The following is a 21,377-nucleotide window of genomic DNA, read 5'->3' on the forward strand; positions in this document are numbered from 1 at the left end:
GACAGGCGAAATACCCTCAGACTTCAAGAAGAATATAATAATTCCCAAAGAAAGCAGGTGTTGACAGTTGTGAAAATTACCGAACAATCAGTTTAATAAGCCACAGCTGCAAAATACTAACGCGAATTCTTTACAGACGAATGGAAAAACTGGTAGAAGCGGACCTCGGGGAAGATCAGTTTGGATTCCGTAGAAATGTTGGAACACGTGAGGCAATACTGACCTTACGACTTATCTTAGAAGAAAGATTAAGGAAAGGCAAACCTACGTTTCTAGCATTTGTAGACTTAGAGAAAGCTTTTGACAATGTTAACTGGAATACTCTTTCAAATTCTGAAGGTGTCAGGGGTAAAATACAGGGAGCGAAAGGCTATTAACAATTTGTACAGAAACCAGATGGCAGTTATAAGAGTCCAGGGGCATGAAAGGGAAGCAGTGGTTGGGAAAGGAGTGAGACAGGTTTGTAGCCTGTCCCCGATGTTATTCAATCTGTATATTGAGCAAGCAGTAAAGGAAACAAAAGAAAAATTCGGAGTAGGTATTAAAATCCATGGAGAAGAAATAAAAACTTTGAGGTTCGCCGATGACATTGTAATTCTGTCACAGACAGCAAACGACTTGGAAGAACAGTTGAATGGAGTGGACAGTGTCTGATGATGGTTGAAGTAGAGAGGATATAAAATGTAGACTGGCAATGGCAAGGAAATCGTTTCTGAAGAAGAGAAATTTGTTAACATCGAGTATAGATTTAAGTGTCAGGAAGTCGTTTCTGAAAATATTTGTATGGAGTGTAGCCATGTATGGAAGTGAAACATGGACGATAACTAGTTTGGACAAGAAGAGAATAGAAGCTTTCGAAATGTGGTGCTACAGAAGAATGCTGAAGATTAGATGGGTAGATCACATAACTAATGAGGAAGTATTGAATAGGATTGGGTAGAAGTGAAGTTTGTGGCACAACTTGACTAGAAGAAGGGATCGGTTGGTAGGACATGTTTTGAGGCATCAAGGGATCACAAATTTAGCATTGGAGGGCAGCGTGGAGGGTAAAAATCGTAGAGGGAGACCAAGAGATGAATACACTAAGCAGATTCAGAAGGATGTAGGTTGCAGTAGGTACTGGGACATGAAGAAGCTTGCGCAGGATAGAGTAGCATGGAGAGCTCCATCAAGCCAGTCTCAGGACTGAAGACCACAACAACAACAGGTCTAGGGGACTGAGGACCTCAGACGTTAAGTCCCATAGTGCTTAGAGCCATTTGAATCATTTGTAATCGAGCTGTGTCATAAATTTCTTTTCTCCCCAATTCGACTGCATACCACCGCATTAGTTATCCAATCTGCTTACTTTATACTATCTGATCAAAAGTCTCTGGACACTTAACACAGCCTTTTTCGCCTCTGTGGCGGCTTCAGTTCTGGTGGGGACACTTTCAGTGACGTGTCTGAATGTTTGTGGAGGAATGGCAGCCTACTCTTCATGGAGAACCGAAACCAGAGAAAGTAGTGATGTTGGTCGCTGTAGTCTGCAGTGAATTCGACGTTTTGATCCATCCCAACGATGTTCCAGTGGGTTCAGGTCGCGAACATGGGCAGACCAATCCACCATTGCCTCCCGGACTGTTGCTGTCATCAGAATGTAGCAGACTGCGAATAGCAACAAACTGCGGTTTACGAAGTCTTTTCTTCGGAAAAGGGCTGTAAACAGTTCAGGTGATAGAACAGAAGATGCCGACCAGTTTCTGGCCATTTCTCGGATTATTTGTGTAGCCTGTATCAACCAAAGAGCCTTGTACACGCTGCAATTGGATCTATTTAATCACACAGCCGCATTTCGCCTTTACTGACAAGTCATCATGGGTGGATATTCTGAACGTCACATAATTATGTTGGTTTAGAGACGATTATTGTAGATTTAGAATAAGCTCAGCGCAAAATATAATAATAGCTACAGTTACAAGTATGTACCATTCCTTGACGATTTTACTGTTTTCGCTCATGAGGGAACAAGATGAAAGCCACACATTTTCCGTTCTTTTGCGTATTATAAAGAGGTTCAAATCGAATTTGATGTACTTTGGTTGACACTATAGATTCACTGTCATTGCAGCCACTTTAACAATAAACACAACTTTACGTGTTATTCTTGCGCGCAGGTGTGACATCTGTTTATGTAAGTTATGCAAAGAATGTCGATTTTATGTTCAAATTTTGTCTCTCAGCCTGTGTGTGTGTGTGTGTGTGTGTGTGTGTGTGTGTGTAAGAATTTTTCTATCTTTTTGCGTTTATACCTTTTTAGTTTACTTACTTATTTTTTGCATTTCTTATATTTCATTTGTTTTTAAGGAACAGTGTTAAGTGGAGGTAGATCAAAGATTGCACAGATGGTTGTGGAGAGTGTGAGAAGCTTCTGAGATGTGTTTGAGCAGAGGAGTACTGAAAGTATGCTATCGGAACAGAAGTATCTGGAAGCCACTACGTAATGCGGAACTGACCACTGCATGTCATGAGAGGCGAGCCCGCCAATATATAAGCAGACAGTGTTTATTAAACTGTTAGTAGAGAAGCCATAACAGCAAGACAGGTTGGTTAGGAAAGCTCAGTGACTTCGAACGTGGACTAGTCATTGGATGTCACCCGAGTAACAGATCCATAAGGGACATTTCAGCATTTCTGAAGCTGGCTAGGGCGACTTGCTGATGACACTGCGAAGTAGAAACAGCTAAACCAGATAAACGTGGATAAGGCAGATTTCATATACTCACTGTCACTCACCGTCGAGCATTGCGCTGGTGGCTGTAAAAATCACTTGGAATTAGAGGAAGGAATGATTCGTGAGCTTCAAAGTGCTACCAGTTGTTTATCTAGGACAACAGCTGTTCATAGGGAGTTAAAAGGGAATGAGATACAATGGTCGGGCAGCAACACATGAGCCACACTTATCTGTAGTCAGTGCTATGCGACGATTGAGGTGACGTTTAGAGTCACTGCACCGGGCGGGTGTCGACTGGAAGCAATTAATTTGGAGTGATCAATCTCACTATATTCTGTGGCAACACAATGGAAGGGTTTGGTCTGGTATCCCGATCAGACAATTTAGACAGCCCGCCCGAAGGCATGGACATAAACGAAGAGCCGCTAGGCGGCACCCTTATAGCCTGCGAACCCTGCTGTTGCCGCCAGGGCTGCATGCGCGGGCCACTGCCCCCGCGCCGGGCTATCGGCGCTCACCGGGGCCCTATAAAGGCGGCAGTGCAAGGGCTCAGGACTTACGTAACATGTCGATGGATACTCCTCAATGCTCTGTTTCGTCACCCATTCTCTTTAACATTTGTGATAATGATATCCCAGTTGACTGGAATACTCTCTTTCAAATTCTAAAGGTAGCAGGGGTAAAATACAGGGAGCGAAAGGCTATTTACAATTTGTACAGAAACCAGATGGTAGTTATAAGAGTCGAGGGACAAGAAAGGGAAGCAGTTGTTGGGAAGGGAGTAAGACAGGGATGCAGCCTCTCCCCGATGTTATTCAATCTGTATATTGAGCAAGCAGTAAAGGAAACAAAAGAAAAATTCGGAGTAGGTATTAAAATCCATGGAGAAGAAATAAAAACTTTGAGGTTCGCCGATGACATTGTAATTCTGTCAGAGACAGCAAAGGACTTGGAAGAGCAGTTGAACGGAATGGATGGTGTCTTGAAGGGAGGATATAAGATGAACATCAACAAAAGCAAAACGAGGATAATGGAATGTAGTCTAATTAAGTCGGGTGATGTTGAGGGTATTAGATTAGGAAATGAGACACTTAAAGTAGTAAAGGAGTTTTGCTATTTGGGGAGCAAAATAACTGATGATGGTCGAAGTAGAGAGGATATCAAATGTAGACTGGCAATGGCAAGGAAAGCGTTTCTGAAGAAGAGAAATTTGTTAACATCGAGTATAGATTTAAGTGTCAGGAAGTCATTTCTGAAAGTATTTGTATGGAGTGTAGCCATGTATGGAAGTGAAACATGGACGATAAATAGTTTGGACATGAAGAGAATAGAAGCTTTCGAAACGTGGTGCTACATAAGAATGCTGAAGATTAGATGGGTAGATCACATAACTAATGAGGAAGTATTGAATAGGATTGGGGAGAAGAGAAGTTTGTGGCACAACTTGACCAGAAGAAGGGGTCGGTTGGTAGGACATGTTTTGAGACATCAAGGGATCACCAATTTAGTATTGGAGGGCAGCGTGGAGGGTAAAAATCGTAGGGGGAGACCAAGAGATGAATACACTAAGCAGATTCAGAAGGATGTAGGTTGCAGTAGGTACTGGGAGATGAAGAAGCTTGCACAGGTTAGAGTAGCATGGAGAGCTGCATCAAACCAGTCTCAGGACTGAAGACCACAACAACAACAACAACATCCCAGTCGTACTACGCTCCCACCTGCCGCAATACGCCGATGATACGGCGCTCTATGCAACCGGCAGCAACACAGACCAGCTCATTGCTCTTCTCCAGAGGCGGGTGGACGTGACAGTGACCTGGTGTCGTTCAAACAAGATTGCCCTCAATGCCGACAAAACTACGGCAGTCTAATTCACTAAACGGCGTCCAGTCCTCTGCCACAATGTCACTGTCTCAGGCGTCTAGGTCCCATGATTCCCTGATACCTAATATCTAGGTGTCCGGATGGATAAAAAACTGCTCTTCCATCGACATGCAGGAAACTCACCCAAAATGGACAGAAGCTAATAAAAGCGTTGTATCCAACGTTGAACAGCAAGGAACTGAACCTAGAGACCAATCTCCTACTGTACCGGATGGTTGTCCACCCTTCCCTCACCTATGGCTGCACTGCGTGGGCCACGGTTAGTGCTTCCAGGATGCAGACCCGCCGGCCCCTGCAGAATAAGGTGCTTCGCTGGAGCCTGCATGCCCCTCCCCTCACTAGGGTAGTTACTCTCCACGAGGAAACGGACATGGTCACAGTGAAGACGTCCATTCGAGAGAAGGCAAGGTGTCTCTATGACAAAGTGGGTGCTCTGCACGACACGGTCGCTGGCTTACAAAACATTGGCACCACGACTCCCCGGCACTGGCAAAACATACACCCTTTCCGTAACACCCTACCCTCCGTGCTTCACTGTTGGTACTGTATAATATGGCAGGTAATGTTCTCCAGCCATTCGCCAAACCAAAATATAGTAATCAGAATCAGACACGACCAAGAAACGCAGACGGACTGGCCGAGGGCGTCGACGTTGGGTCTCCCAAACCACAGAAAGACAACAGCTATGGAGAACAACGAAGATGACAACAGCCATGGACAGATACGACAGTACGACAAGTCCGAAGACTAAGCCAAGTCGAGAGCCTAGACGTAGCAAGATCAAGAACCGAACAACGATGTAGGACAAGAGCGCAGGCGGCACACGCCTGACTCCTGAGGTTGTTTCTTTACTTTTTTTCTCACGGTCTTACTGTCTTGGTGGAAAGTAAAAACTGTTCTGTTCTCCAATGATGTCAGTCCAAGGACATCACTGGAGTGCACGTGGAAGGTGTGGCTGTGGGACCGTCCGACAGTGGAAGTTCAAGGAGGAGACAATAGGTAACATAACTACATTAGCTACCAACATTGGTAGCTTATGATGGTTGACACATATCGGGTGGTCAGTTTCAACACTGACACTTCATTAGTGGCCGTAACAGGGCTATCGTTAGCCGTGGTCTGATTCCTCAAGGATGGTGAGAGGAAACTGGCAGTTAAAAAAAATTTCTCCAAAGCCTGTTTAATATTCTACAAGTATTATATAACAGGTATCTGTGCCCTCCAGTGTGGTAATGTCACAGTCCTTGAACACTGTAAATGTCGTACATGACCAGACATAGATTTCCAGTATCAACTGAAAACAAAGTGTCAGTCGAAGTACTGAAAATACCCTGGTAGCCAAGAGTGAATCAAGCGTGGAGGAGTAAGTGAAAACCGAAAGCTACTCTCATCGATTTTTGTACGAGTATATCGTAGGTTTTATCATGACCCAATGAGTGCCTAAGAATAAACGGTAATCGTAAACACTGCAAAGTGTTCCTAATGACGATGAGGCACAAGGTTCCAATGAAATGACTGTCATTGAATAAGTAATTGGACCAGGTAAGTGTATAGTTGTGGAACAAGGTTACCTGGAGGAACCGAATCCGTATCTCGGTGTTCAAATGTGGTTCATTTGGAACGCGTTAAAATACCATGGATCTGCAGACATCGAAACAGTCTGGACCCTTGCCACCAAATACTCTAAATTATGTGTAGTTTCAAATTATGAGAACAACCGTCCGAATACCCGCACACAACCTCCAGGAATGGAGCATTGCCATCGCACATCACGAAAATCAAATTTTTTAAGCTTGTTGTACACGGCTCTATCCAAGACTTACAGTGCCATTGAGGTGTCCAAATAGTATGCCACAGACCTGGCAAAACTTACCATTTATAAAAATCATAACTATGCCCCACCTAGTAGGAGCTTATCTTTCAATCTAACTGCACTGTTAAGAGTGAGACACACTTTGCTAAAAAATAATTGCATGACGTGTTCAGATAAACCGCCTCAAATACGTTAATTATATATTTTTTATTTATTTTGCGTACAACTGTTTGATCTGCGCTGTTACGAAAATGGATCGTAACATTTTAGAATGATGTAATTGTTCAGCTCAGTGTTAAAATATAGGCTCAAGCACGTTTCACAAAGCAAAAACACTAGAACTAACGCGTTTCTAAAGAGAAAGCACTCATCATCGAAAGTGCTTTACAAGAATCTTGTGAAAACTAGGAACGTAGAAATATGAGTCCAAATATTAAAAATTTGTGCTCACTCCTCTTGTAATCCAGCTTTCCTAAAACGTGCTTCAACATCATTCGTCCAGTTTGTAAGATAATATAAAGCCAGTCGGCGTATGGAGTTCATGAACGTAGGTAGTTTTATGGCAACAGCTATTCGCATGCATGGTTCGTATTCCTACACAAAAAATAAAGCCTGATACAAATACTTCTTTCTCTTATTTTGAGTTGCATCATGTTTTTACGAAAGTGCAGTATTTAAAAGGAATTCGGAGCTTCCTAAAAATTAATAACGCTAAATTAGAGGAGAATTAAAGCGTGCTGTGCAACACTTACGTGACTCTGCGAGTATTGTGAAACAAGATAGTCAATTATACTGAAAATTACCTTTGTAGGTATCCAGCATATTTACTTGCGAGAACGGACATGAAATCCAATGAAACAACAGAGACGATAATTTAGCGTATACTTGCGTTGGTAGAAATAGCGTAATTTTTTGTTCTGGTTTTAATGTATAGCTCTTATACTTAGAGGACATCCGTCACTGCACAATATAAATAGTTTAAGTACTCCACGTGCCACTCCAGTTATTAACACTGTATATTAAACTAGATATTAAGTGCTTCAGTAACACTTGCTGGAGTAAAAAATTTCGATACTAGAAGTAATGGGAGAATATCCGTTTCGCAGAGTACCTTTTAGTGTGTTCCATCCAGGAAAATCCCAACTGCAAAGGGAGGGAAAAAAAGGCCCCTAAGAAGTCCGATATTTTCCGCGATGGCAAGTTTAATTAAAAATGTGCTTTGCGCTCCAGTTTCATCGAAACTAATTAACGTTCAGTCCGTGACGGATGAGATAGGTTTCTTGACCCAAATGCAGCGAGTAATGCTTGCAGCTAAAAGCGAATAATTATCGAAGGGTGCTCCTTTGTCGTTCATCACACAAAGCACTGAATATGAGCTAAATTTAAATACTTTGCCGTATTTTTTCATTCAGACATTCATATTTCCGACATTTTGATAAATGTGTCGTAGCAGAAAGCTTGTACGGTGACGAGGGACTCTTTTTTGGAAGGAAATAACGAAACAGTTTTGCGGGAAAATTTTTTCTCCGTAACATCTCTCATATTAAAATTTTACTGTGGATGCAATACTTTATGATACGGTTCTTATCCTATTTGAGATCAAAACTGCAGTTAAGCTTTCACAGAACTTCAACTTTTATTATGCGACAAAAGGAAAACAAAAGGTTTTCAACTTCTGCAAATCTTTTAGTTCTTTGTTTAATGGAGATTGTACAGAATGGAATTGGGAACGTTTTGATAAAAGAAACGTACAACCGGAAATGTGAAATAAAACTTCCACAGCACTATACACTTTCTGTGCACTCGGTAGGCTAGATGGAGCACCGAAACACCGTAGTTTGGAAAACGTTCAATGGCAGTAGAATACAATCAAATCATTGGTAAAGTACCGGAACTTCAAACGCTGATAGAAAGCACCGAAGCTGAAATCGTTATCGGTACAGAAAGCTGGCTGAAGCCAGAGATAAATTCTGCCGAAATTTTTACAAAGGCACAGACGGTGATTAGAAAGGATAGATTGCATGCAACCGGTGGTGGCGTGTTTGTCGCTGTTAGTAGTAGTTTATCCTGTAGTGAAGTAGAAGTGGATAGTTCCTGTGAATTATTATGGGTGGAGGTTACACTCAACAACCGAGCTAGGTTAATAGTTGGATCCTTTTACCGACCAGCAGCATTAGTGGCAGAACAACTGAGAGAAAATTTGGAATACATTTAACATAAATTTTCACAGCATGTTATAGTCTTACGTGGAGATTTCAATTTACCAGATATAGACTGGGAAAGTCAAATGTTTAGGACGGGTGGTAGGGACAGAGCATCGAGTGACATTATACTGAGTGCACTATCCGAAAATTACCTCGAGCAATTGAACAGAGAACCGACTCGTGGAGATAACATCTTGGACCTACTGATAACAAACAGACCGAACTTTTCGACTCTGTAAGTGCACAACAGGGAATCAGTGATTACAAGGCCGTTGCAGCATCCCTGAATATGGAAGTTAATAGGAATACAAAAAAAGGGAGGAAGGTTTGTCTGTTTAGAAAGAGTAATAGAAGGCAGATTTCAGACTACCTAACAGATCAAAACGAACATTTCTGTTCCGACACTGACAATGTTGAGTGTTTATGGAAAAAGTTCATGGCAATCCTAAAAGGGGTTTTAGACACGTACGTGTCGAGTAAAACTGTGAGGGACGGGAAAAACCCACCGTGGTTAAAAAACAAAGTTAGGAAACTACTGCGAAAGCAAAGAGAGCTTCACTCCAAGTGTAAACGCAGCCAAAACCTCTCAGACAAACAGAAGCTAAACGATGTAAAAGCTAGCGTAAGGAGGGCTATGCGTGAAGCGTTAAGTGAATTCGGAAGTAAAATTCTATGTACCGACTTGACAGAAAATCCTAGGATGTTCTGGTCTTACGTTAAATCAGTAAGTGGCTCGAAACAGCATAGCCAGACACTCCGGGATGATGATGGCATTGAAACAGAGGATGACACGCGTTCAGCTGAAATACTAAACACCTTTTTCCGAAGCTGTTTCACAGAGGAAGACCGCACTGCAGTTCCTTCTCTAAATTCTCGCACAAACGAAAAAATGGCTGACATCGAAATAAGTGTCAAAGGAATAGAAAAGCAACTGGAATCACTCAACAGAGGAAAGTCCACTGGACCTGACGGGATACCAATTCGATTCTACACAGAGTACGCGAAAGAACTTGCCCCCCTTCTAACAGCCGTGTACCGCAAGTCGCTAGAGGAACGGAAGGTTCCAAATGATTGGAAAAGAGCACGGGTAGTCCCAGACTTCAAGAAGGGTCGTCGAGTAGATGCGCAAAACTATAGACCTATATCTCTGACGTCGATCTGTTGTAGAATTTTAGAACATGTTTTTTGCTCGCGTATCATGTCGTTTTTGGAAACCCAGAATCTACTCTGTAGGAATCAACATGGATTCCGGAAACAGCGATCGTGTGAGACCCAACTCGCTTTATTTGTTCATGAGACCCAGAAAATATTAGATACAGGCTCCCAGGTAGATGCTATTTTTCTTGACTTCCGGAAGGCGTTCGATACAGTTCCGCACTGTCGCCTGATAAACAAAGTAAGAACCTACGGAATATCAGACCAGCTGTGTGGCTGGATTGAAGAGTTTTTAGCAAACAGAACACAGCATGTTGTTATCAATGGGGAGACGTCTACAGACGTTAAAGTAACCTCTGGCGTGCCACAGGGGAGTGTTATGGGACCATTGCTTTTCACAATATATATAAATGACCTAGTAGATAGTGTCGAAAGTTCCATGCGGCTTTCAGCGGATGATGCTGTAGTATACAGAGAAGTTGCAGCATTAGAAAGTTGAAGCGAAATGCAGGAAGATCTGCAGCGGATAGGCACTCGGTGCAGGGAGTGGCAACTGACCCTTAACATACACATATGTAAAGTATTGCGAATACATAGAAAGAAGGATAAAGAAGGATCCTTTATTGTATGATTATATGATAGCGGAACAAACACTGGTAGCAGTTATTTCTGTAAAATATCTGGGAGTATGCGTGCGGAACGATTTTAATTGGAATGACCATATGAAATTAATTGTTGGTAAGGCTGGTGCCAGGATGAGATTCATTGGGAGAGTCCTTAGAAAATGTAGTCCATCAACAAAGAAGGTGGCTTACAAAACACTCGTTCGACCTATACTTGAGTATTGCTCATCAGTGTGGGATCCGTACCAGATCGGGTTGACGGAGGAGATAGAGAAGATCCAAAGAAGAGCGGTGAGTTACGTCACAGGGTCGCGGTGTAGCTTGCTCGCCAGGTTTCGAGAGGGTGCGTTTCTGGATGAGGTATCGAATATATTGCTTGCCCCTACTTATACCTCCAGAGGAGATCACGAATGTAAAATTAGAGGGACTCGGAGGCTTTCATACAGTCGTTCTTCCCGCGAATCATACGCGACTGGAACAGAAAAGGGAGGTAATGACCGTGGCACGTAAAGTGTCCTCCGTCGCACACTGTTGGGTGGCTTGCGGAGTATAAATGTAGATGTGTAGATGTAGATGTGTAGAATGTACACCAAATATGTGGCTGCACTACTCTAGGGCTCAGTGTTCAATGTCTTCATTAACTAATGTACAACGACGAACCACATTTCGTCTACTTCTCTGTAAGATTCCGCGCTCCCCTCCGATAGTATCAAAGATATGCTCAATAAGGTCTGGTACCGTTCCTACTGGTGTACGGTAGACAAGGGAGCTTACGTACCACAGGGGACAAAGTCGAGAAGAGTGCAGTCTGGGGAGCGCACGGGCCAAGGGACTGGGTATGCCCTTCCATATGACCTATGCCTGAATTTCTCTGTGAGATATGCTCTGGTACGACGATGAAAATGCACTGGGACACCTTCTTTCTGAAACCACAAAGTAGGGCACAGTTGCAAGGAACATCCTCTGGAAGTTCAGGCAAGGCATTGTCCAATACGTTCTGATATCAAGCATCACTGAATCTATCTGTTAAGATGTGTAGTCTAGCAAGATGATCTCCAAGAATCGCAGCCCCTAATGTACACTGTGAATTTCAGGTGGTAACACCTCGTAAAGACAGTGCGTAGCTTTTCAGCAGCACAATGAGGACTGTAGAAACTTTATTTCACTTTTAGGGCTATAGGTTCTTTACATCAAAATGTTCAAAATTTCATCTTCTATGTCTTCAAAATTTTTAAAACATCATCACAGGAACGGTGATAAGGCTGTTATTGTTTATGATATACAGAGATGATTTGCTGGATAATGTTTGACGCTCCATGAGGCTGTTCGTAGATGGTGTTGTCTTTTAGAAGGTAGGAAGGTAGCAACACCACAAGAGGGTAGCGCACTGTATGGAGGTCTGCAGAAGATTAATGACTGATCAGGCACTTGCCGCTGACGTTACTCGCAAATATGTAACTATGTAAATGCGCACAAACAAACAAAGAAATCCACTAATGTTTCGTTGCTGTATTGGCTACAAATCACGGAAAACAATGACTATCGCAAAATGCCTTGGAGTACCCATCCGGAGCATTCTAAAGCGGAGTGGCAACATAAAAGAACTGTACGTAAGGAAAATACTGCCAGGCTGGGATTAATAGGAAGAATCTTATGGATACGTAATTCATCTACCTCGAAAGAAGACTCGCTCGTCTTATTCTTCAGTATTGCTCATCTGTCATGTACCCCTACAAGGCTGCATTAATAGAAGAGACAGACAAGGTCGAACGAAGACCGGCGAGTTTCGCCAGACGATCGTTCAGTCGGCGCGACACTAATCACGGAATGACTCAACTAACTGCTCCATTGGCAGACGCTAAAAGAGGGACGTTGTTAATCACGGAGAGGTTTATTTTTGAAATTCCGAGAGAGTATGTTCTGGAAACCGTGAGGCAGCATATTACTCTTCAATATTATACACTATATACCGTCATTTCAGCTGTAATATTTAGACCACACGCTTTAATTAAAAGTAATTCAGTGTTTACATTAACAATGTGAACTCTTTACAGGTCGCTTTCCATCCCAAGTTATTACTTTCTCCGACATCGTATGTCTCGCGAAATGACTACAGAGAAAAAAATCCAAGAAATTGGAACGAGTACAGAGGTTTACCGGCAACAGTTCTTCCTTGTTCCATTCGCGAATGGAACGGGTAGGGGCATACAGACTGCGTTGCCAGAAGTACCCTCCGTCACATATAGCAAGGTATTAATGAAGGAAATAAACTTCCTTAATGAGTCCGCGATAACCGTAAATATTAGGTGCCGTTTAAATCGTTCAATGTGAAAATTACAGGACTATCATTTTAATAAGTCATAGCTGCAAAATACTAACGCGAATTCTTTACACACGAATGGAAAAACTAGTAGAAGCCGACTTCGGGGAAGATCAGTTTGGATTCCGTAGAAATGTTGCAACACGTGAGGCAATACTGACCCTACGACTTATCTTAGAAGCTAGACTAAGGAAGGGAAAACCTACGTTTCTAGCATTTGTAGACTTAGAGAAAGCTTTTGACAATGTTGACTGGAATACTCTCTTTCAAATTCTGAAGGTGGCAGGGGTAAAATACAGGGAGCGAAAGGCTATTTACAATTTGTACAGAAACCAGATGGCAGTTCCAAGAGACGAGGGGTATGAAAGGGAAGCAGCGGTTGGGAAGGGGGTGAGACAGAGTTGTAGTCTCTCCCCGATGTTATTCAATCTGTATATTGAGCAAGCAGTGAAGGAAACAAAAGAAAAATTCGGAGTAGGTATTAAAATCCATGGAGAAGAAATAAAAACTTTGAGGTTCGCCGATGACATTGTAATTCTGTCAGAGACAGCAAACGACTTGGAAGAGCAGTTGAACGGAATGGATAGTGTCTTGAAAGGAGGGTATAAGATGAACATCAACAAAAGCAAAACGAGGATAATGGAATGTAGTCGAATTAAGTCGGGTGATGCTGAGGAAATTAGATTAGGAAATGAGACACTTAAAGTAGTAAAGGAGTTTTGCCATTTGGGGAGCAAAGTAACTGATGATGATCGAAGTAGAGAGGATATAAAATGTAGACTGGCAATTGCAAGGAAAGCGTTTCTGAAGAAGAGAAATTTGTTAACATCGAGTATAGATTTAAGTGTCAGGAAGTCATTTCTGAAAATATTTGTATGGAGTGTAGCCATGTATGGAAGTGAAACATGGACGATAAATAGTTTGGACAAGAAGAGAATAGAAGCTTTCGAAATGTCGTGCTACAAAAGAATGCTGAAGATTAGATGGGTAGATCACATAACTAATGAGGAAGTATTGAATAGGATTGCGGAGAAGTTTGTGGCACAACTTGACCAGAAGAAGGGATCGGTTGGTAGGACATGTTCTGAGGCATCAAGGGCTCACCAATTTAGTATCGGATGGCAGCGTGGAGGGTAAAAGTCGTAGAGGGAGACCAAGAGATGAATACACTAAGCAGATTCAGAAGGATGTAGGCTGCAGTAGGTACTGGGAGATGAAGAAGCTTGCACAAGATAGAGTAGCATGTAGAGCTGCATCAGACCAGTCTCAGGACTGAAAACCACAACAACAACAACAATAACAATGTAAGTCTATATTTAAAACGTCGTTCAAGCTACGATCATCTTCAGATCAAATCTTAGAACTTGTGGAAAAAGGTTTAGTGCAGAATGAATTGAATCTGTGCCTAATCGAGCAGTCAGCTGCAAACCTTGTGAGTTAGCATTGCAGGTAAGCATAGGTTTTACTGATACTGTCACTGAAATTTGTTTTATATGTACTGAGTTTAGATCTGCCCGAGGCAGGATTCGAACTTGCGACCGTAGCGGTCGCGCGGTTCCAGACTGCAGCCCCTAGAACCGCTCGGCCACACCGGCCGGCAAACTTTGTAAACATTCTACAACTGTATTCTTTATGTCTCGATATTTAGTTCTCACCGTAGTCACACTGCAGACGAACAAATTTCTCCCAACAACCCAACAAGAGACCAGCTTGTTGACAACTTCACTGTGGAATGTCTGACTTTATTGAGCGATTCTCTGCTTGCACTGTATCATCACTATAAAAGTGATGTTCTCAAAGGCATTCTTTAAGTTTTGTAAACAGATGAAAATCGGATGGAATAGGTGGGGACTGTATGGAGGATGAACGGTGACAGCCAACCAAAGGCATCTGACTGTTGCAGATGGGGCATCGTTCGTGAACTGACTGGCATTGTTATGCTGAAGAACAGGGTGCTCTTCGAATTTGAAACTCGATTACAGCGCGCTGTTTCTCAGGCACTAACATATTTACGTTACACACGGCCACGTTACACGGTAGAGTTCGGAGGCCTCTAATGCAAAATGATAAAAATGTTTTAGTTACAGACACTTCAAAAGTTGTCGCATACACATGGGAGGCATTTTTATTTGAGGGGCTGAGCTTTTCGTAACAAATAAACACTCTAATGGTGCCTTTTTTGTTTTAATGCCAAAGATCAATTACAATCATACTTATAAAACGTTTTAAAATATTTTTATCTAACAAAATCAAAAATGAATATTTTCTTAAACAATTCAAATATGCAGACTTGGAAATTTTTCAAGAAGAAATACTGGATTATTACAGAAATACAGCCAAGTCAAATAGTTTTCTGTAGAAAATGACATTTTGTATGATCACTATGTTACCATAGTGTAACTAACCCAAAATTTTTAAGCAGATATTCTACTTCAATTGATGTTCTTTAATATTATCTATCAACGCCAGCATCTCCTCATACGTGAGGCCGCAACGACAAGCCTTGTTACACTACTTTACATGGCATGTTGATTCCACTTATATAAATTTTTTCTGCCCAAAACGTCGCTCTTACAGCTTCATGTCTACATTACAACAGCAGACAAAATAAAGATTACCAAGAATGTGTAGTTATAGGCAGTTCTTTATTTATTCAAAGCGACAAAAACGTCACGTCAGCGGTTTTCGATATTTATTATCTTTTTCTTGAAACTACCAAGGTTGATTTTTATTTGAAAATGAATTAGGCTAAGAAACTTTAGAACTCATGGGCCCCCATTCATATTCTTAAGAGACTAGAAGAGGCAGGCGGGTTAACATTTTGCTACAGGTCAAAAGCGGACCCTTGGTGGTTCTAATGTTAAGCGTTCTAGACGCCTTTATTTACAAACCATACGTACGGAGACTTTTGGAGTATGGATAGAGATGGTATTAGGATGGTGCATGAGTTCGTCAGTTTATGTTTTGCATGTTAATATTCCGGTTTCTATGGGTTAATTTATCGGTTGTCATTTCTTGTTTGTAGGTCACTGTCGCTATTTGAGTTCATACATTGTCAACTGTAGAGAGTGAGTGGAGGTGCGAACGCTAGAAAATTGAGTGCCAAGTGGAGAAATTGGAACATCCGCGACATACTGTTCTATTTGAGTTCAATAGATGGGTGACGGCAGCGGAGGCAGCCACAAACATTTGCTCCGTCTGTGGGGATAACACCAATGGGCAGAGCACGACAAGAAAATGGTTTTCGTGTTTTAAGGAGGATCGTTTTAAAATTAGTAACTCTCTACGTTAAGGAAAACATTTGGTGTTTCATACAGATTGTTTAAAAGCATTAATCTACAATGATTCATCCTATTTTACACGAGAATTGACAAATGTGATGAACTGGGATCAGTTCATCATCGTGCGGTATTTTCATTCAATGTGGAAGGTTCAAACATCGGGTGTATGGACATTGCATGCTCTAAGCCAAAATCACAAAAATCTGCCGGTGACCATATGTGAATCTCTTCCTTCTCGCATCCACAAAAGACCATATTATGCGTCTGGTGGAACGGCGACGGCGTAGTGTACTATGAATCGCTTCCGCGAACAGTAAACCTCACTGCTGACATTTAATGTCAACAACCGAAATGCCTTGCTACTCCACGTTAACGCCCGCCCACATTCTGCTAGACTAATGAAAAACGCTATACATTGTATTGTATTGTATTGTATGTTAACCGGGGACCTAGAAACGACGGAGAGGCTTGGTCCCCGCCGCAGCGGTACACAACCCCACGATGACTATCGCAGTCCAGTTCACCCCTCCGCCGCCCCACTCCGAACCCAAGGGTTCGGCCCCCGGTGCCCCCCCCCCCCCCTCCCTAGGGAACGTCTCACACCAGACGAGTGTAACCCCTATGTTTGCGTGGTAGAGTAGTGGTGGTGTACGCGTACGTGGAGAATGTGTTTGCGCAGCAATCGCCAATATAGTGTAGGTGAGGCGGAATAAGGGGAACCATCCCGCATTCGCCGAGGCAGATGGAAAACCGCCTAAAAACCATCCACAGACTGGCCGGTTCACCGGACATCGACACAAATCCGCCGCGCGGACTCGTGCCGGGGACCAGGAGCTCCTTCCCGCCGGGAAAGCCGTGCGTTACACCGTACGGCCAACTGGGCGGGCAACGCTATACAGTAGTTGGCTTGGAATGTCATTCCTCACCACCTTATTCAGCTCGTATTGCGCCCCAGATTTTCACCTTTTCCTCTCTGTATTAAACAGCCTTCAAGGTAGTTTCTTTCCGGATGAAAATACGATTCGAATATGGCTTAACTAGTTGTTCGCCTCCAAACCACGTGATTCATACAGTCGCGGAATCTAAAAGTTGCCAAGGCGTTGGCAGATTGTTGTAAACACTGAAGGAGACCATATTATTGATGACTAGAGTCTCTGATACGTGTATCTGTTGTGTTTATTAAACATATGGAGAAACGCAGGCAAAGAGGAATACAAACGTCTCAAAAATGACATCGACAGGAAGTTAAATGAGATCGACAGGAAGTGTAAAATGGCTAAGCAGGGATGGCTAGAGGACAAATGTAAGGATGTAGAGGCTAATCTCACTAGGGGTAAGAAAGATACTGCCTACAGGAAAATTAAAGAGACCTTTGCAGAAAAGAGAACCACTTGCATAAATATCAAGAGCTCAGATGGAAACCCAGTTCTAAGCAAAGAAGTGAAAGCAGAAAGGTGGAAGGAGTATATAGAGGGTCTGTACAAGGGTGATGCACTTGAGGTCAATATTATGGAAGTGGAGGAGGATGTAGATGAAGATGAAATGTGAGGTATGATACTGCGTGAAGAGTTTGATAGAGCACTGAAAGACCTAAGCTGAAACAAGGCACCGGAAGTAGACAACATTCCATTACAACTACTCACAGCCTTGGGAGACTCTGTCCTGACAAATCTCTACCATCTGGTGAGCAAGATGTATGAGACAGGCGAAATACCCTCTGACATCAAGAAGAATATAATAATTGGCTCTGAGCACTACGGGACTTAACATCTGCGGTCATCCCCTAGAACTTAGAACTACTTAAACCTAACTAACCTAAGGACATCACACACATCCATGCCCGGGGCAGGATTCGAACCTGCGACCGTAGCAGCCGCGCGGCTCAAGACTGAGCGCCTAGAACCGCGAGACCACCGCGGCCGGCAATATAATAATTCCAATCCGAAAGAAAGCAGGTGTTGACAGATGTGAAAATTACCGAACTATCAGTTTAATAAGTCACGGCTGCAAAATAGTAACGCTAATTCTTTACAGACGAATGGAAAAACTAGTAGAAGCCGACCTAGGGGAAGATCAGTTTGGATTCCGTAAAACAATCGGAGCACGTGAGGCGATTCTGATCCTACGACGTATCTTAGAAGCTGGATTAAGGAAAGGAAAACTTACGTTTCTAGCATGTGTAGACTTAGAGAAAGCTTTTGACAATGTTGAATGGAATACTCTCTTTCAAATTCTGAAAGTGGCAGGGGCAAAATACACGGAGCGAAAGGCTATTTACAATTTGTACAGAAACCAGATGGCAGTTATAAGAGTCGAGGGGTATGAAAGGGAAGCAGTGGTTGGGAAGGGAGTGAGACAGGGTTGTAGCCTATCCCCGATGTTATTCGATCTGTATATTGAGCAAGCAATAAAGGAAACAAAAGAAAAATTCGGAGTAGGTATTAAAATTCATGGAGAAGAAATAAAAACTTTGAGGTTCGCCGATGACATTGAAAGGAGGGTATAAGATGAACATCAACAAAAGCAAAACGAGGATAATGGAATGTAGTCGAATTAAGTTGGGTGATGCTGAGGGAATTAGATTAGGAAATGAGACACTTAAAGTAGTAAAGGAGTTTTGCTATTTGGGGAGCAAAATAACTGATGATGCTTGAAGTAGAGAGAATATAAAATGTAGACTGGCAATTGCCAGGAAAGTGTTTCTGAAGAAGAGAAATTTGTTAACATCGAGTGTAGGTTTGAGTGTCAGAAAGTCGTTTCTGAAAGTATTTGTATGGAGTGTAGCCATGTACGGAAGTGAAACATGGACGATAAATAGTTTGGACAAGAAGAGAATAGAAGCTTTCGAAATTTCGTGCTACAGAAGAATGCTGAAGATTAGATGGGTAGATCACATAACTGATGAGGAGGTACTGAACAGAATTGGAGAGAAGAGAAGCTTGTGGCACAACATGACTAGAGGAAGGGATCGGTTGATAGGACGTGTTCCTAGTCATCAAGGGATCACCAATTCAGTATTGGAGGGCAGCGTGGAGGGTAAAAATCGTAGAGGGAGACCAAGAGATGAATACACTTAGCAGATTCAGAAGGATGTAGGTTGCTGTAGGTACTGGGAGACGAAGAAGCTTCCGCAGGATAGAGAAGCATGGAGAGCTGCATCAAACCAGTCTCAGGACTGAAGACCACAACAACAACAAGGAGGAACGCTACGAACTTACGTAGCAACCCCCTTATTTAACGTCATCGCTAAAAACGTATATCCTCGTAGCAAAACCACCAACGCATACGCAGAGTCAGTGGAGTGGGCGCCCGGATGTCGTTAGCCGGGAGCGTGTAGGCGGGGCTGGAGCAATTCCGTGAGGCGTGCGGTAAGGTGCCAAGTCTAGCGGAAGTGAGGGCGGCCGGCGAGCGACCAGCGGCGGGCGACGGAGAAGGCGGGCGCGCAAGCGCAGACGCGGCTGCTGCTGTTGCTGCTGGTGCTGGTGCTGGTGCAGCGAGGCGCGGGGACGCGTGTCCACGTCCGCCGGCCTCCGCCCGGTGATTGATGAGCCGGCGGCCTGCGATCGCAAACAGCGCCGCGACCCCAGAGCCGGCTAATCAGCGGCCGCTGTCAGCCGCGCCGGGCGGCGCCGCCGCCGCGGTGCGCCGCTGAACTGCTGTCAGCGCAGTTCAGACAGCTCGGAAATCCTGCACGCGTAAAATACTTAAAATCTTAATAGAAGCTAAACCACGCCACAAAGTGCCTTAAGCCATCCTCACACGGGACGTGTTTCTCGTCTCGAAGCGCGCAGACATGGCTTATGTCGCTGTTAGTGCACGCTTAGAAACGAGCTGGCGTCATCACATGAGGCGTGCTCCACCTCATGACATGCGACCGCTGCCCTCTATAGCGTCGGTCGTCGGCTCTACCTGGGTCACAAATCACACAGTCTACACTACTGGCCTTTAAAATTGCTACACCAAGAAGAGATGCACATGATAAACGGGTATTCATTGGACAAATATATTACATTAGAACTGATTTGTGCTTACATTTTCACGCAATTTGGGTGCATAGATCCTGAGAAATCAGTACCCAGAACAGCCAACTCTGGCCGTAATAACGGCCTTGATACCCCTGGGCACTGAGTCAAACAGAGCTTGTATGACGTGTACAGGTACAGCTGCCCATGCAGCTTCAACACGATACCACAGTTCATTAAGAGTAGTGACTGCCTATTGTGACGAGCCAGTTGCTCAGCCAGCATTGACCAGAGGTTTTCAATTGGTGATAGATCTGGAGAATGTCCTGGCCAGGGTAGCAGTCGAACATTTACTAAATCCAGAAAGGCCCGTACAGGGCCTGCAACATGCAGTCGTGCATTATCCTTCTAAAATGTAGGGTTTCGCAGGCATCGAATGAACGGTAAAGCCACGGGTCGTAACACATCTGAAATGTAACGTTCACTGTTTAAAGTGCCGTCAATGCGAACAAGAGGTGCCGAGACGTGTAACCAATGGCAACCCATACCATCACGCCGGGTCATACGCCAGTATGGCGATGACGAACACACGTTTGCAATGTGCGTTCACCGCGATGTCGCCAAACACGGATGCGACCATCATGATGCTGTAAACAGATCCTGGATTCATCCGAAAAAATGCCATTCGTGCACCCAAGTTCGTCGTTGAGTACACCATCTCAGGCGCTCCTGTCTGTGATGCAGCGTCAAGGGTAACCGCAGCCATGGTCCCCGAGCTGATAGTCCATGCTGCTGCAAAAGTCGTCGAACTGTTCGTGCAGATGGTTGTTGTCTTGCAAACGTCCCCATCTGTTGACTCAGGGATCGAGACGTGGTTGCACGATCCGTTAAAGCCATGCGGATAAGATACCTGTCATCTCGACTGCTAGTGATACGAGGCCGTTGGAATTCAGCACGGCGTTTCGTATTACCCTCCTGAACCCACCGATTCCATATTCTGCTAACACTCATTGGATCTCGACCAACGAGAGCAGCAATGTCGCGATACGATAAACCGCAATCGCGACAGGCTACAATCCGACCTTTATCAAAGTCGGAAACGTGGTGGTACCTATTTTTCCTCCCTACACGAGGCATCCCAACAACGTTTCATCAAGCAACGCCGGTCAACTGCTGTTAGTGTGTAAGAAATCGGTTGGAAACTTTCCTCATGTCAGCACGTTGTAGGTGTCGCCACCGGCGCCAACCTTGTGTGAATGCTGTGAAAAGCTAATCATTAAAATTGCTGCAACACGATGATGACGTGCTACAGACGCGAAATTTAACCGACAGAATGAAGATGCTGTGATATGCAAATTATTAGCTTTTCAGAGCATTCATAAAAGGTTGGTGCCTGTAGCGACACCTAGCCCGTAGTGTATT

The 21,377-nt window shown here is 43.5% G+C and overlaps 1 protein-coding gene across 4 annotated transcripts in view; it reads right to left on the reverse strand.

Annotated features, from left to right (window-relative positions):
* The window catches only part of LOC126483740 (hemicentin-1-like), a 1,186,523-nt gene that overhangs the window by 303,296 nt on the left and 861,850 nt on the right, over positions 1 to 21,377 (reverse strand). The window lies entirely within an intron of this gene.

Source organism: Schistocerca serialis, chromosome 6, assembly GCF_023864345.2.
Source record: "Schistocerca serialis cubense isolate TAMUIC-IGC-003099 chromosome 6, iqSchSeri2.2, whole genome shotgun sequence".
In the NCBI taxonomy this organism is placed as follows: Eukaryota; Metazoa; Arthropoda; class Insecta; order Orthoptera; family Acrididae; genus Schistocerca; species Schistocerca serialis.